Genomic DNA, 13,297 nt, shown 5'->3' with positions numbered 1-13,297 from the left:
ATACATAAAAATACACATAAAATTTAGATATATAGTTAGGCTGATTTTTTAAGTGAATCAGATGGAAAAGGGTTATATAACTAGTGACATGTAGGGGAATGTCCATTAGACGGATAGAGACTATAAATAGGTATATATAGGGAATGTCCAGTAGACGGATAGACATAAAACTAAGGATATATAGGGAATTAGACGGATATATGTTATAACTAGGGCTATATAAGGAATGTCAATTAGACGGATAAAGACCATAACTAGAGATATATAGGGAATGCCCATTAGACGGATAGACATAAAACTAAGGATATATAGGGAATTAGACGGATATATGTTATAACTAGGGCTATATAAGGAATGTCAATTAGACGGATAAAGACCATAACTAGAGATATATAGGGAATGCCCATTAGACGGATAGACATTATAACTAAGTATATACAATGTATAGGGAATGTCAAATATTGATATAATGATAAAAGAACTACACGTACTTACTTAGTCCGCTAAACATGCCTATATTACTAGGTTTTCCCCACTTTTTCCTTATTATAAACTCTATATATGAGGCAAAAAAAAATTAAAAATCCTAATAATATCGGCAGGTTTAGCGGACAAGTACCTAATATCATGACAAATAAAAATAAAATAATGGAAATTTCTAAGCAAGTATAGAACCATATCATAAATGAAAACTCTTCTTTATGGCTGCAAAAACCGGTACAGTATAGGATCATTAACACTTAGAAACCCTTCACAAAACTTCTGCATGCGTTTCAACGTTTATTAGATTTAACACAGTAATCAGGAACCTGTAGTAGATAAATTTGTGTTTTCAGTCGATAGCAGATATGTCCATTAGACAGATGAGATTTCCTTTGATCGGATGTTTTGAATGCTCACGCATCGCGCATGCACATAGGGATTGTTTACACTCGCCGAAAGATAATAATATGAAATAGTGACTAGGTCGTTTCTATTTATTTTCAGTTTTTCATCATTTTGAACAAAATGGTTATACAAACTTTTAAATTTTGTTATTAACACAAACTACACAACTGTTACAATTATTTTCACTTCTATAATTCTTTTTTTCTTGTATTACATGATCTTTTAAAGGGACAATATAGTCTAAGAGAATATAAAATTTGTACATATATCGGAAAAAAACCCAGTTCTTATAGAAATTAGATCAGTCGGTTTTACTGTGATATGCCAGAAAAGCCCATGGTGGCGAAATGCGTGTGAAATGTTCAAACTCGCTCGCTGTCCGCCATTACACATTGTGGTCGAACATCTTGTATGCCGAACCCTGTCCCTTGCTCGTAAAGTAATGCAACTTTTGTCTAGAACTGCTCAAATCGCTCAGACAGCAGTGTGTTTACCTTATTAGGTAAATTGTCTTGCCTAAAAAGTCATGTATAACCTACTCAGTGGTTATGTAGTTCATTTGTTTAACGTGTGTGACTTTGGGTATGGGTACAGCGTACATATTGTACCTGCTTAATCGTATTGATCAACGATTTGTAATTACAACGGTATCAAATAAAATACTAATCAATCACGTGGAATTTGTCAATTTTTTATGTTATATATTTCATAAGAAATGTAGAACTATACATTTATGCCATATTTTTGCTTTTTGGTTATGTAAAAGAATTAGCCTGAGTGAATTGTCCCTTTAACGATTTAGTTCCTTTAATGAGTTTATAGCATTTTTTGAAGATCGAAATAACAATGGTTGAAGATTGTAAAAGATTTAGGTGATGATATAGTAATATTTATCAAACAGTTTTGTTATTCCGAGTTGATACAGTTACATTGTAATTAGCTGACAATCTTCATGCCGTCTTCAATGTAGTCCAAAATTTATTGTAACCACTGAAACTGTAAGACAAACACAAATAAACTAAAAGGAAAATCTGATCTCGAACTCAAGTTTCAAATTATACAACTATTTAACGAACAGATCGAATTTGTAGAGTGTTTTTTTTTCAATCTTGTAGTAATGATGTTTTTTAGAGAACAGTATTTTGATGTATATATATGAGAAACAGTGGAAAACTAGTTATAGGCTTTTAGTTTAAGATGTCCCGACATAATACCACAAGCCTTCCACCTCTGGTCCGCGAGTTCGAATATCCAAGTGGAAAATTGTACGATAATATTGATACTGAAGTGCTGGACGGTGGTTTTTTTTTCCCCCTGATACCACCGATTAATCCTGCGCCAAAATGAACAAACCTGGCAGTAGACACGTCCCCCTTACACTACTAAACTTAACAAACCAAATTAATATAAAAAGATTTCATATACAGTTTTACAATTGTATACATGTACACAAATTACAGAAGATATGTAAAAGTCATTTTTATATAGCCGTCAGTTTATACCTTAGAACGCCACTTGCAATTTTCTCCTCCCATTTCACAACCAAGTATATAGATCTATCACAATTATCAAAGTGCTTTCCACAAATACTTGCTTCACACAATGCACTGTTAAATTAAATAATAATTCACTTAAAATAAGTCATTTGCATTATCTTAAATAGCATTCTGGACATACGAATATTATCCCATTCTTACACGATTATAATAGTGGTTTTTACATTTATGATCATCCAGGCTAAAATCTCATCTTCTCACCTCGTTAGGCGCGTAATATTGATTAGTTCTATATAATGACATTACACGATAACAATTGTTTTGTAATGCACATAATAAAAGACGTCAGACGCCTCTTATTGTTTCTACAACCAACAAAGCCAACTAAATAAAGTCGAAAATTCAAAACTCAATAGAACCTATTTTGATTATGTATTGTTCTGATTAAGTCGATGAACTTACATAAAGCATGGCAAAGATTTGCAAAGTTCCATAACAAGCGCGAGATAATAAAAGAGTAGTGTTCCGAAGGTCATGTTTTCGTATCACCCAGTCTGGCATTTTTTTCGCTCCTACTACAATAGGTGACTGTGAGACCAAATTCTTTGTGTCAAGTGATGTCAGTAGTGATAAAATTCACAGGGAAGATATCTGGAATATCTGAACTTCCCCTGTATTGTGAACGGGGAGGGAAGATCGCAACGGGTCTAACAAGGATAAATCATGTCGATATAGCGAGAGAGCGCTGGATTTGTAAGGAAGGATGTTGAAAAATGCAATGCCAACTTTCCGTACAATGTTCTACGTTTTTTCAAAAACATCATTATCTGGTTACCCCTAATCGAAGAGCTTATTGCGAATAACATATTTTTTTTTTCTTTTAAACTAACCACCAAAGTACTAAAAAATCGTCTTGTTTCTTTATTTTAAGTAATTCGCATATTCTCGCCCATTGCAATGTTCTGCATCCTTAAGCGTCGTAATTTTAAGAATGTGCTTTCAGTGACATGATAAGATTATTAAGAACTTTATTTACAATTTACATGTAAGAACCTATGCAAAAAATCAGTATTCTTTATAATTGGATCACATGTCAACTGATCACTGAAATAACGGTACTTAACACAAAACATAGAAAAATGTAATCGTTATTAAGGTTCGGAAATTAAATTAAAGAATTCTAACGTCAATTTACGCAAGAGGGTTAATTTGTGGGTTATACAGCTTCTATCACTTAATATCTTAATTCTTCTTATATGTTTACACAGGGCCAGTTATCTTTATCAGTTAGGGGTGTCGGCTAACCAGTGCAGTCAGGTAGGATATATATTAAAAATAATACAGCCCAAAACACGAAGATTGCCATTTGGCCTTTTGTGATTATATCTGCAATTTGAGTTGTAACATCAATCTGATTAAAAATACAGATCCATATTATCACAACGTTTGATAAGGGATCTGAAGAAAAATCCCTTAGGGGTCATGTCCAGTGACCTTTGGAAATGGCCACTCAAAATTGCTACTTTGCAAAATTTTGACAGTTAATTTCAGGAACGAAATAGTTTGAAAAAAAATCTGTCAGAATTTATTTTGGGTTTACGTATCATCTCGTTTAAGCATACTGGGACCGGGCACTGAAATATCGTTTTTCAATAGATGTGACAGGTGTAGAAAATGTATCCTATATGAAGACCACGTGGTAACAAAGGTCATCTGGACGTAGACCTCCTATGGGATATTGTCAGATCTTTATATAACGGAGTGGTTATAAGGATTCTGTATTTTAATCAGTATTGAAGTAACATAATGCCTTTTCAAACGTTCTTGATCAGTGGTACCTATTTTTCCTACTCCTATTTTTTTTTTTTTTTTTTTGATTCAATGATTGTTGATTAATATGTTACATGCTAGAGTTGTGTGTATTTACTTGATATTGCCTTTTAACGTAAAGATCCCTCTTCACAATTGTCAGACACAGATCATTCTTTGATGGGGGCCAAGATCCATTGTTAATTCATATTATATGTTTAAAATTAACTATAGTTAGAATGGAAGGGCTCTAGTGACATATCCTGATTTGGTCGTGCACGTTTTCTTTCCTAATAAACTTGGTATATGGGTTTTTACCATGACCTAGAACCAGAGTGGTGTTTATCCTATAGGCAGTAGCCTACTGGATTTGATTTAAGTGTCGACAGGATAGTGTAGTTAAATGTACTTATGCTTTTTAGAAGACCTATACATCGACAAAAATATTAATGAACTTTTGATTTAAACCTTTATATGCGTTGTATGTTGGCTCTGTATTGGTCCTTGGCAACCAATTCAAGACTTCATGTCGCATTATTTATGTATTTTTTCCATACAGTCAAGGCAAAAAAATATGCATGCCAGATTTAAATATTCGATATGACATAATACCAATAAGCAGCGACTATAGCATTTGGCGTGTCGTTATCATTAACTTCGAATTGCAAAAATCTTTACCTGAGAGGAAACAAAATTCACTGAAATATCAAAATACGACTGTAAGTAAGTATACTTTTTCTAGATTCACGTGTGTTTTGCTAAATTCACTTCAAATATATTTGTTTCCATTAATGGTGGGTTGATTAAGTGATCTGTCCCATTATGATCTGGCTGAAAGGGCGTCTTGCCAGATAATATTGTCGAGGGATGGAATAGTGCTTGAGCCGAAGGTCATCGTCAGACATTTCCAGGTTTAGATCGTCATCCTTAGAATTTTATAACGTTCGCCATTTTAGGTCATCTGCCCTGAAGAGTCAGGGTGACATAATGTCACCATGCTTCGTTCGTCGATCGTCGTGCGCCGTCCGCCATCCGTCTTCCGCCATATGTAAACTTTTCATTCATGCCAGGGTACAGTATTATGTCTGTCTCATGCTAGGATGAAGGGTAACCAAGATTATTCAAATAAATGCCCTTATTTTCCAATGCATTATGATAAATTATTTTCGAAAATACATTTGATAGTGATCAGACTGATATACTATTAGATATATATGTAATAAGTTTTTAATGAAATATGTTTATTTGATTATCTTCTCAATCGAATTGTTAAAAATTGTTATATTCTGATTGGCCAACTATCCGAAAATACATGCTGAGCAGCGGATCTATCAAAGTCACCAATCATCCCTTTGAATTTATTTGCATTTGAACTGATGGTAGTTCTTTCTTGGTGAAATTCCCAATCAGTTTTTTAGAAACGAGGCTGGTTTTACTAAAAAATATACAGACAACTGGATTTTGCCTTGAAAATATCACGCAATTTTATATATGGAGATTGAATTGAAGTCGCGTTTTTTTCACTCTTTTTCTTTTCTGTTAACTGATTTCAAAATGGCGGGCACATCATAGTTGTAAAAATTGCAATAAAATTATGGTATTCAATCAATGCCTAGTAAGCTTATTTTCATATGTTTTATGTATAATCATTGAATGCAAGCAATACTTTCATGTCAATGTGTCTTTACAGTATACTCAGATCACATTCATAGATATTCATTTAGCATTTTTATCTTGAATAAGATAATAAAATGAAATTGTAAACTTTAATTTGGGTTATGAACATCAGATGTATAACAAATATTATGTTATTTGGAAGACGTTGATATTACTTCTTTGAGCCATACCAATAGTGACGTCTACCTGTAAATAAGTACCATATCAGAACATACTATAATTGGTGTGCCAGTGTTCTCCAGTGATTGCATATTTTTGTGATCCCCAATATTGGGATAAAGGAGTATAAACTACCCATGCAATATAGCCGTGACGTCACGGCGTCAATAAAGTTACTGTTACCTCGGTGAAATTTCTTTTTTTCTTAAACTACATGTAGATGGTAAGAAACAAACAATTGGAATTGCATTAAAATATCATGCAAATTTTTCTGTATGCAAAATTGAATTGCAGTCCTCGTTTATTATCTGATTGTTTTCAAACTGGCAGGGCATCATAGATGTAAAATTGCAATAAAATGTCAGAGTATGAAATAAAAATACTCTTTCATATGTAGATATGAAAGATGGATAAGGATATTTTATCCGAATGTCAAAAAATGTTGTAACATCCGAGGCTTCAAGCAGTCTTATAAAGTTAACTCGTGGATTTATGAATAAAAGAATATTAGTATTGGATCACAGTGTACTAAGTAAACATAATCGATCTACTACAATATATTTTTATATCAATAAAATATATATATAATGTAAATAAAAGTTTTAGAAAACTACATTACTGTATAGCAGAGTCGAATATTATTTCAAACCATATTATCATTTGAATTTTCTTTTTTCATTTTGTTTATTTTCAGAATTTTTCAAGTTGTTGATAAGGCCCTCAAGAAATAACCGTAATCGAATCATCATGGATGAGTGAGTGTATAGTACTTTGCATTTTTCAGATGCCGTTTCGGTTACTCAGTTGAAGATTATTTCTTAAGTTATAATGTGTTTTTTAATCACTTTACGATTCAAACTACTCTTTTAAATGATATATTGAATAACAACGTTACGCATATTAGTTTTATCCGATCCCGTCCTGTGCTTGAAAAAAATAAAACAATGCTATAAAAGACCAAACTGTGGTATGTACTTAGAGGTTAATTATCGTAGGTTGATATTCCCGTCTTGCATATTACAGAGTTTCTCCCTTACGGGTAGGTATCGATTTGTTACGTCATTATTTTGTGAGCGCAATTCACGCCGTTTTAATCCGAAAAGTATGACATTACGCACTCAGCAAACACATGACGTCATAATCAATACCTTACTCCGCAAGGACAGATAACTCTGTAATATGCAAATACGGAATAAGCTTGTTAATGTTCTTGTTTTCATATTTGTATAAAAAAGGATGGGAAAGAAACCCGTATTAATGTGGAATCCCCTGCAAATGTACCACAATGTTTTGTACAGCAAAATAGTTTCGAGCACTCAAGCTCATGCATTACAAGTCCAACTCTTTGTAGCTACAGAGTTCGCTAAAACATTTGTTACATAAAACAAAAAGATAAGCGTGTCAGGTAAGAAGCATATCTATACAACACTCGTTATGTATTCCCTATTTGTATCATAGACGTGTCAAATTATTTTCATCTCCTTCTTGGAATATATGTCGAAGAGTTGATTAAATATATTGAAAGCCCATATCTAGAAGAACATGCATGGACTCTCATTATTCTTTTCTAGTCAATGTTGTAAAATGTAGCAAACCCAGTCAACACAATTCTCCATTCAGTCATACTAAATTCATAGTTTCTCGAAGTTGTAACATTATGTGTTCTTTTAGCGGCTATATAATGATTAAACAGCGTAGGATATACTCGACATATCGCTTACTTTAAACACAGATATATTTGGGAGTGTTTATTTTCGTGATACGAATATCTCTTCGGTTGTTTGGTTATAGATTTATATATTCACAAACGGCAGATTTCTCATTTATGTGCGGAGATGGTGAATATAGTATCCATGCATCGCTCTCTTTGTAAAGGACAGTAAGCAGTTTTTATCGTTTCCCACATAAGCAATGATCAACCTTGTTCGAACAATGAACGAAAAAGTATGTCACATCAATGATACAAGTAGCTTACACAATAGTTTACGAGTAATTCAGGTATAACCAACGCAACTCTTCGTATACTTATATACGTATCACACAACTTACACATGTACTGACCGCTGATCGGTAGGTTTTTTTTCCGGATACTCCAGTTTCCCTCCACCATCAAATCTGACACCTCCTTACATGGCCCTTAATGTTAATAGGATATAAAACTTAAACAAGCCAAATAAACAAATCAAATCGTCAGCTGAGTAACTGAAAATTGTTATTGGTTTTGCGGTGTTTCGGCAATTGCTGACACGACATACGGATTATTTGCATTTTTTATTACTTTCCCTATTCAAATTTGGGCTAATACGTTTATAAAACTGATATGTTTTAATTTCAAGAGTTAAGAAACTTATTTTATCTAAAATACAATAGAATGTGAATTCACAAATTTCTTGGTTTTATCTAAGGTTACTTATAACAAAATGTAAAATAATAAAATAGAGAAGATTACAATAAAGACGCGTTTCAAGTTTTTTTTTTAATATTTACACTTCTTTACAATGAACAATTAACTGAATTTTTTTGAAGAATTACTGTTTGGCCTGTTATATCGTTGAGAATTTTGAATGACATGACATCTAAATTTATCAGTAAGAAATTGAATAATAATAAAAATTTTTTACAGATTACAGTCACTAGTTCCTCTTGCATTATGGTGCTCTCGAAAGGTAGGAGAACAAGTCTTAATGTGTATTATTATTATATATTTCATGTGCTTCATGTACATATGATTAAGGTTATTTACATAATAATATTGTATTTGTATCATAGGGTTTTTGTTACATGTATAGTTTGTCCCTTGTTTTATGTCCTTTTGCCTGTAAATGCATGTTGTGCATGATATATGCTTATATGTATTACGTTGTTGTTGTACAGTTTTCTGTATTATGTTTGTCAAATCCATGCTCTTGAAACTTTGTATTGTTCTAAAAACTCGACAAAAATACCTTGTAGCTTGTCTTGTATACTCTTCCAGTTTGACGGGACCTGAAGATCCACTGTCCATGGCGAAGGGTCGACATTGTGTAGAATTACCAGCTGTTGAATCAATCAGTAATAGCATGTGTACTGTTGTTCGATATCCGCTAATACAACCGAATGTCAACATTCCTTTTTTTCAAATATAATTCCCGAATTTTAATTTTGATTTGCAACGCATAATTACAACGTAAATTGATGTATTCAAATTGTTCTACATATAACAAGTAGTTCGTTATATAAATAGAAGCGCATAGAGCAAAACCAATTTTAAGTTAACTTAATGTCAATTCATTATCATAATGAGTTCTGTATGAATAATATAATGTTCAGCGTTTTGTGAATGAAAACAGAACATTTGTTGAACCACGTAACTGCTACGTAGAGTTTGCGATTTCGCCAAAGTTATTGATTAATTTACTAGGACAATAAGCTGAATGACCAGCAAAATGAGTTTGTTATTACCTACATTTCGTTGAATGTAGAGTTGCAGTCGTAGAGAACGGTAAGATATAACCCCAATGTCGTTGAAAACCCTAGAGGGAACTAATAGTGATCTGTCCTCCGAATTCTTTTTGTCCGGATGTTTCGGTTTCCAGACGATAACTTGAGTACGGATTGATGAATTATTGTTGCAACTCGATATCGAGTAATTAGGTAAATACAGCTCGGGATTTGATTTTGGGTAAAAAAGGTCAACTGCAATGGGTCACTGTTGATTAAAAAAATAGAACTAAGTCAATTTGAATAATGTGGGGATAGGCCAGGGGTCTTTTAAAACGATCCCCATTTAAGTATGTTTGCAAAACGGTAGCTTAAGTGAATGCAGGATGGCTGGTTGCATTATTATTGTGGTTTTCGGAGATATCGCACCTTGAAAAATGTTTTCCGTCAACGTGGAAAGATTGTAAATGTCTGTATTGGACAGGTGGTGTCTGAATTTCATTCATGACAATAGATATACGTTAAAGGCCTGCTTAAACCCTAAAGTATACTTAGTTGACACATGATATCAGTAATGAATGTGATCTATTTAACCCTGTTTCCTCAGTCCTTATGATATACCATCTTAAGCAGGTTCTGTCAAGATCGTCAATGGTGCTTAACAACAATCTCAAGCTATGTGAGTGTTTGGAAAATGGTAGTTTTTGAGAAAAATTATGACATCTGAAATATATTTGAGCATAGAGAAAATCAGATGCTTTAAAAAGTACATTATACAATGCATGCGGCTGGCTTTTGAGTATGTTCATGCAAATATTTCACGTACACACTGGGTAGCCCGCAAAAAAGACAATACTACTTCAGCAAATGGTTGTTTTATACTACTACTATTTCTTATCTGCTTCATGTACATAATGCTTGTCCCTAGTTCAAGTCCTTTTGCTTACATGCGTGCTATGAGATATGGACATATGCAATATGTAATCTTTACTTTGTGTTACCGATAATTATTCTATAGTAAAACGAGTCCAATATTTAAATATTTCAACGGCAACATTGACATATTGTCTGCTTACGTCATCTTGACGTCAATGGCGTAACAAGTCATAAGTAACATGTTACTAACGTCACAATCCATTAGTCACATGTTTTATATAATTATTCAATCTCTTACCGAACTGTTGTCGGCCTCATGCAACAGTCTGGTCCTCTAGCTCAAATATAACACATGTTGACCTTAAACTCAGTCAACAATGTAAATTGTTTTACAGTTTCATATAATTATACAATATATATATTTATTTATTATGTTTGTCTTAATACAAGCTATTGAAACTATGTTCATTCTTCTTAACATTCAACAAAATATTTCGTTTGTACCACTAGGTGGCTTCAAAATGGTCCAACTTAATACCGCTTCATAATCAGAGTGACTTCCCTTTACTGTAATTGATACTTTTATGTATGTAAGGTTAATTAACCAGAATTGGTCATGGTTTGAAAGCGAAAAGAAACGATAGTTAACATTTTAAACGACTATTAATAAAATGAATTGCAGTGACTGGTAAATTAAATACTCGATGTAGATATGAAGAAGTTTATATCATAATTAATTCTTACGAAAGGCCTTAAAACGATTTCGCTTTATTACAGCCTATCTAAACGAGCTGCTCCTATGCTGGAGCGCATGGCGGACAATGACATTGAGTTGCAGACCACGCTCAGTGGGTAAGAATAATACTAAAAACATATTACATTAAATACTAGTGATGGCTAATCGTAATTAAAGCTATTAAAGCCCACAGTGACGGAATTTACTACTTATTTTTATTCAAGTGACAAACTAAAAACCCCTCAAAGTGGTTAAATCAGTCAATGCTTGTGTTTAAAAGTATACGTGTCATATATTTTTATACTGACAAATAATTCAGCTGATTACCAATGGTTTTTTTTATTATATACAGGGTGTCCCAAAAAGCATGTCCCCGACTTTGACGTGTAATAAATTTTGCAATACTAAACTTTTTTTGAAAATTCAAAATAATTTTGGAAAGCAGCAGTATCCAAATTTAACTTAGCGTGGGTAAAAATGTACAGATTACATTGTCATTATGTAAATGATGAGGTCATAATAGAAAATGATGACATCATCGATGATGTCACATTTTGATAACTTTCTAGCACCATGAAGAATCAGGCTGCAGTTATTAAAATCTACAATGCGGTCGGAAAATCCCCTTCTTTAGTAAATGAAATGTTATGAAAATGTCACCCAGGTATGCGTCCATCTCCAGGAAGCAGATTTACAGAATTGTGAGGTGGTGAGGAATTTCAGGGACATAATTCATCATGTCATCGAAAAATAAGAAGGCGGACACCTTGCGCCCCTATTCTTTAAACTGAAAGTTATTGATTTTCTGAACAAATCGCAAATTTAGCTAAATATGACTTTTCTTTCTTTCGATTTTCAATGTAAGTAAAAACAAAAAGATATTTGTCCGGGTTGTTATATATCGTTGTACAGAACAACTCACTACCTTTCTAATGGGATATATAGATCAAATTCCTTCGTCTATCAAAACCTTTTTATAAAGCGTCAAACTCGGGACATGTTTTTTGGGACACCCTGTATATATGGTTTATAGTATAAAAATGCAAACAATTTTTTTCTGACAAATCTTAATAATACCTGGGATTGATCATGAAACATTATTCTTCATACTCCATTTAATCTTTAAAAATATTCGTTATGCAGCGATACTTCTCGTTTTAGAAAACACAGTTCTTTGTTTTTGTAATCCTAACTTTACTTTCGGAAACATTATTTAGAAGATCAAGGACACTCTAACCCCCCATTATAATCATTATAACAACACAGAGAAATTATATCTCCATACATGTATACATTCCGCAGAAGTGTAGAGTCGAGTATCAAGAACCAGCAAATTGAGGTGTATTTTTCGGATTATTCTAATTAATTTCACTAATTAACTTTACTTGATTTCGTGATAGCCATTTTTGGAATTCAAATTTCCTATCTTAATAATTTATTCATGAAAAAAGTATCCAGAATAGCTAAATTATACTTTCTTCCGCTTAAGAATCTTAGACACCAAATGACAATGTATACTTTTAATACCTTACAGTCTGCGTAACTGTAGAATTGATTACAAAGCATGGGGTGACGGTTGGAAAAAAAGAAGTGACCAAAAAAAACCGTTTATCCGGCGCATTTGTGAACATGTGGCAAAGGAACTCATAGGCAGTCCAAAATACAAAGCAGCCCGGTGCCGTAATAGTAGCCAGCCATTCTGTACGGTGCTTATTGCGCTTGGAAAGAAGTACGGGGTAAGTTGATGCTTTCTTAAATATATTGAATTAAATTGACGATAACATTTTGATATAATTTGAAACAGTTTTGGATCTTCGTCCTAAATTAAACCTACAAAGCCATGCTTATATAAGATAGGATTCTTTCAAACGCTACTCTTATATTTGGTAAGAATTACACTCGATCGAGTTATTTTTATTCTGAAGAGGAAGTTCGATTATTTTTTTCCTATATGTATTCTTATTTCTATCAATGATCTACAGGCAGGCAAGGCGCAAAAATATACATTATTATATATTTGCCGTCGAAAAGTATTCACTTTCAGTGTAAACCGATATGATTTTCAGATACAGTAGGTTAAACTCTTCCTTCGAAGAGCAATAGAAAACTTTCAACGTCATCGAAAACCATCAAAATCAGCCAAAAAAACCGAAACTTACTGATTTCACCGGCATCAATCTTTGATGACCGTAATATATATTACGTTCACCAGTGTGTGTACAGTAATGTTTAGAAT

The 13,297-nt window shown here is 33.0% G+C and overlaps 1 long non-coding RNA gene across 2 annotated transcripts; it reads left to right on the top strand.

Moving 5' to 3' along the window:
* The first annotated feature begins 4,810 nt into the window (after positions 1-4,810).
* On the top strand, positions 4,811-12,791 carry LOC138316876 (uncharacterized). Of its 2 annotated transcripts, none has more exons than XR_011207671.1 (5): positions 4,811-4,912; positions 6,724-6,784; positions 8,653-8,695; positions 11,103-11,177; positions 12,596-12,791. It is a non-coding gene; the product is annotated as an uncharacterized lncRNA (long non-coding RNA). The 2 variants fall into 2 exon arrangements; XR_011207672.1 differs by having other exon boundaries at positions 4,814-4,916.
* The last annotated feature ends 506 nt before the right edge of the window (positions 12,792-13,297 follow it).

The sequence above is a fragment of the Argopecten irradians genome, chromosome 2 (assembly GCF_041381155.1).
Source record: "Argopecten irradians isolate NY chromosome 2, Ai_NY, whole genome shotgun sequence".
Classification (NCBI taxonomy): domain Eukaryota; kingdom Metazoa; phylum Mollusca; class Bivalvia; order Pectinida; family Pectinidae; genus Argopecten; species Argopecten irradians.
The sequence above is the reverse complement of the archived record's forward strand: the minus strand, read 5'-3'. Positions and strand labels throughout refer to the sequence as shown.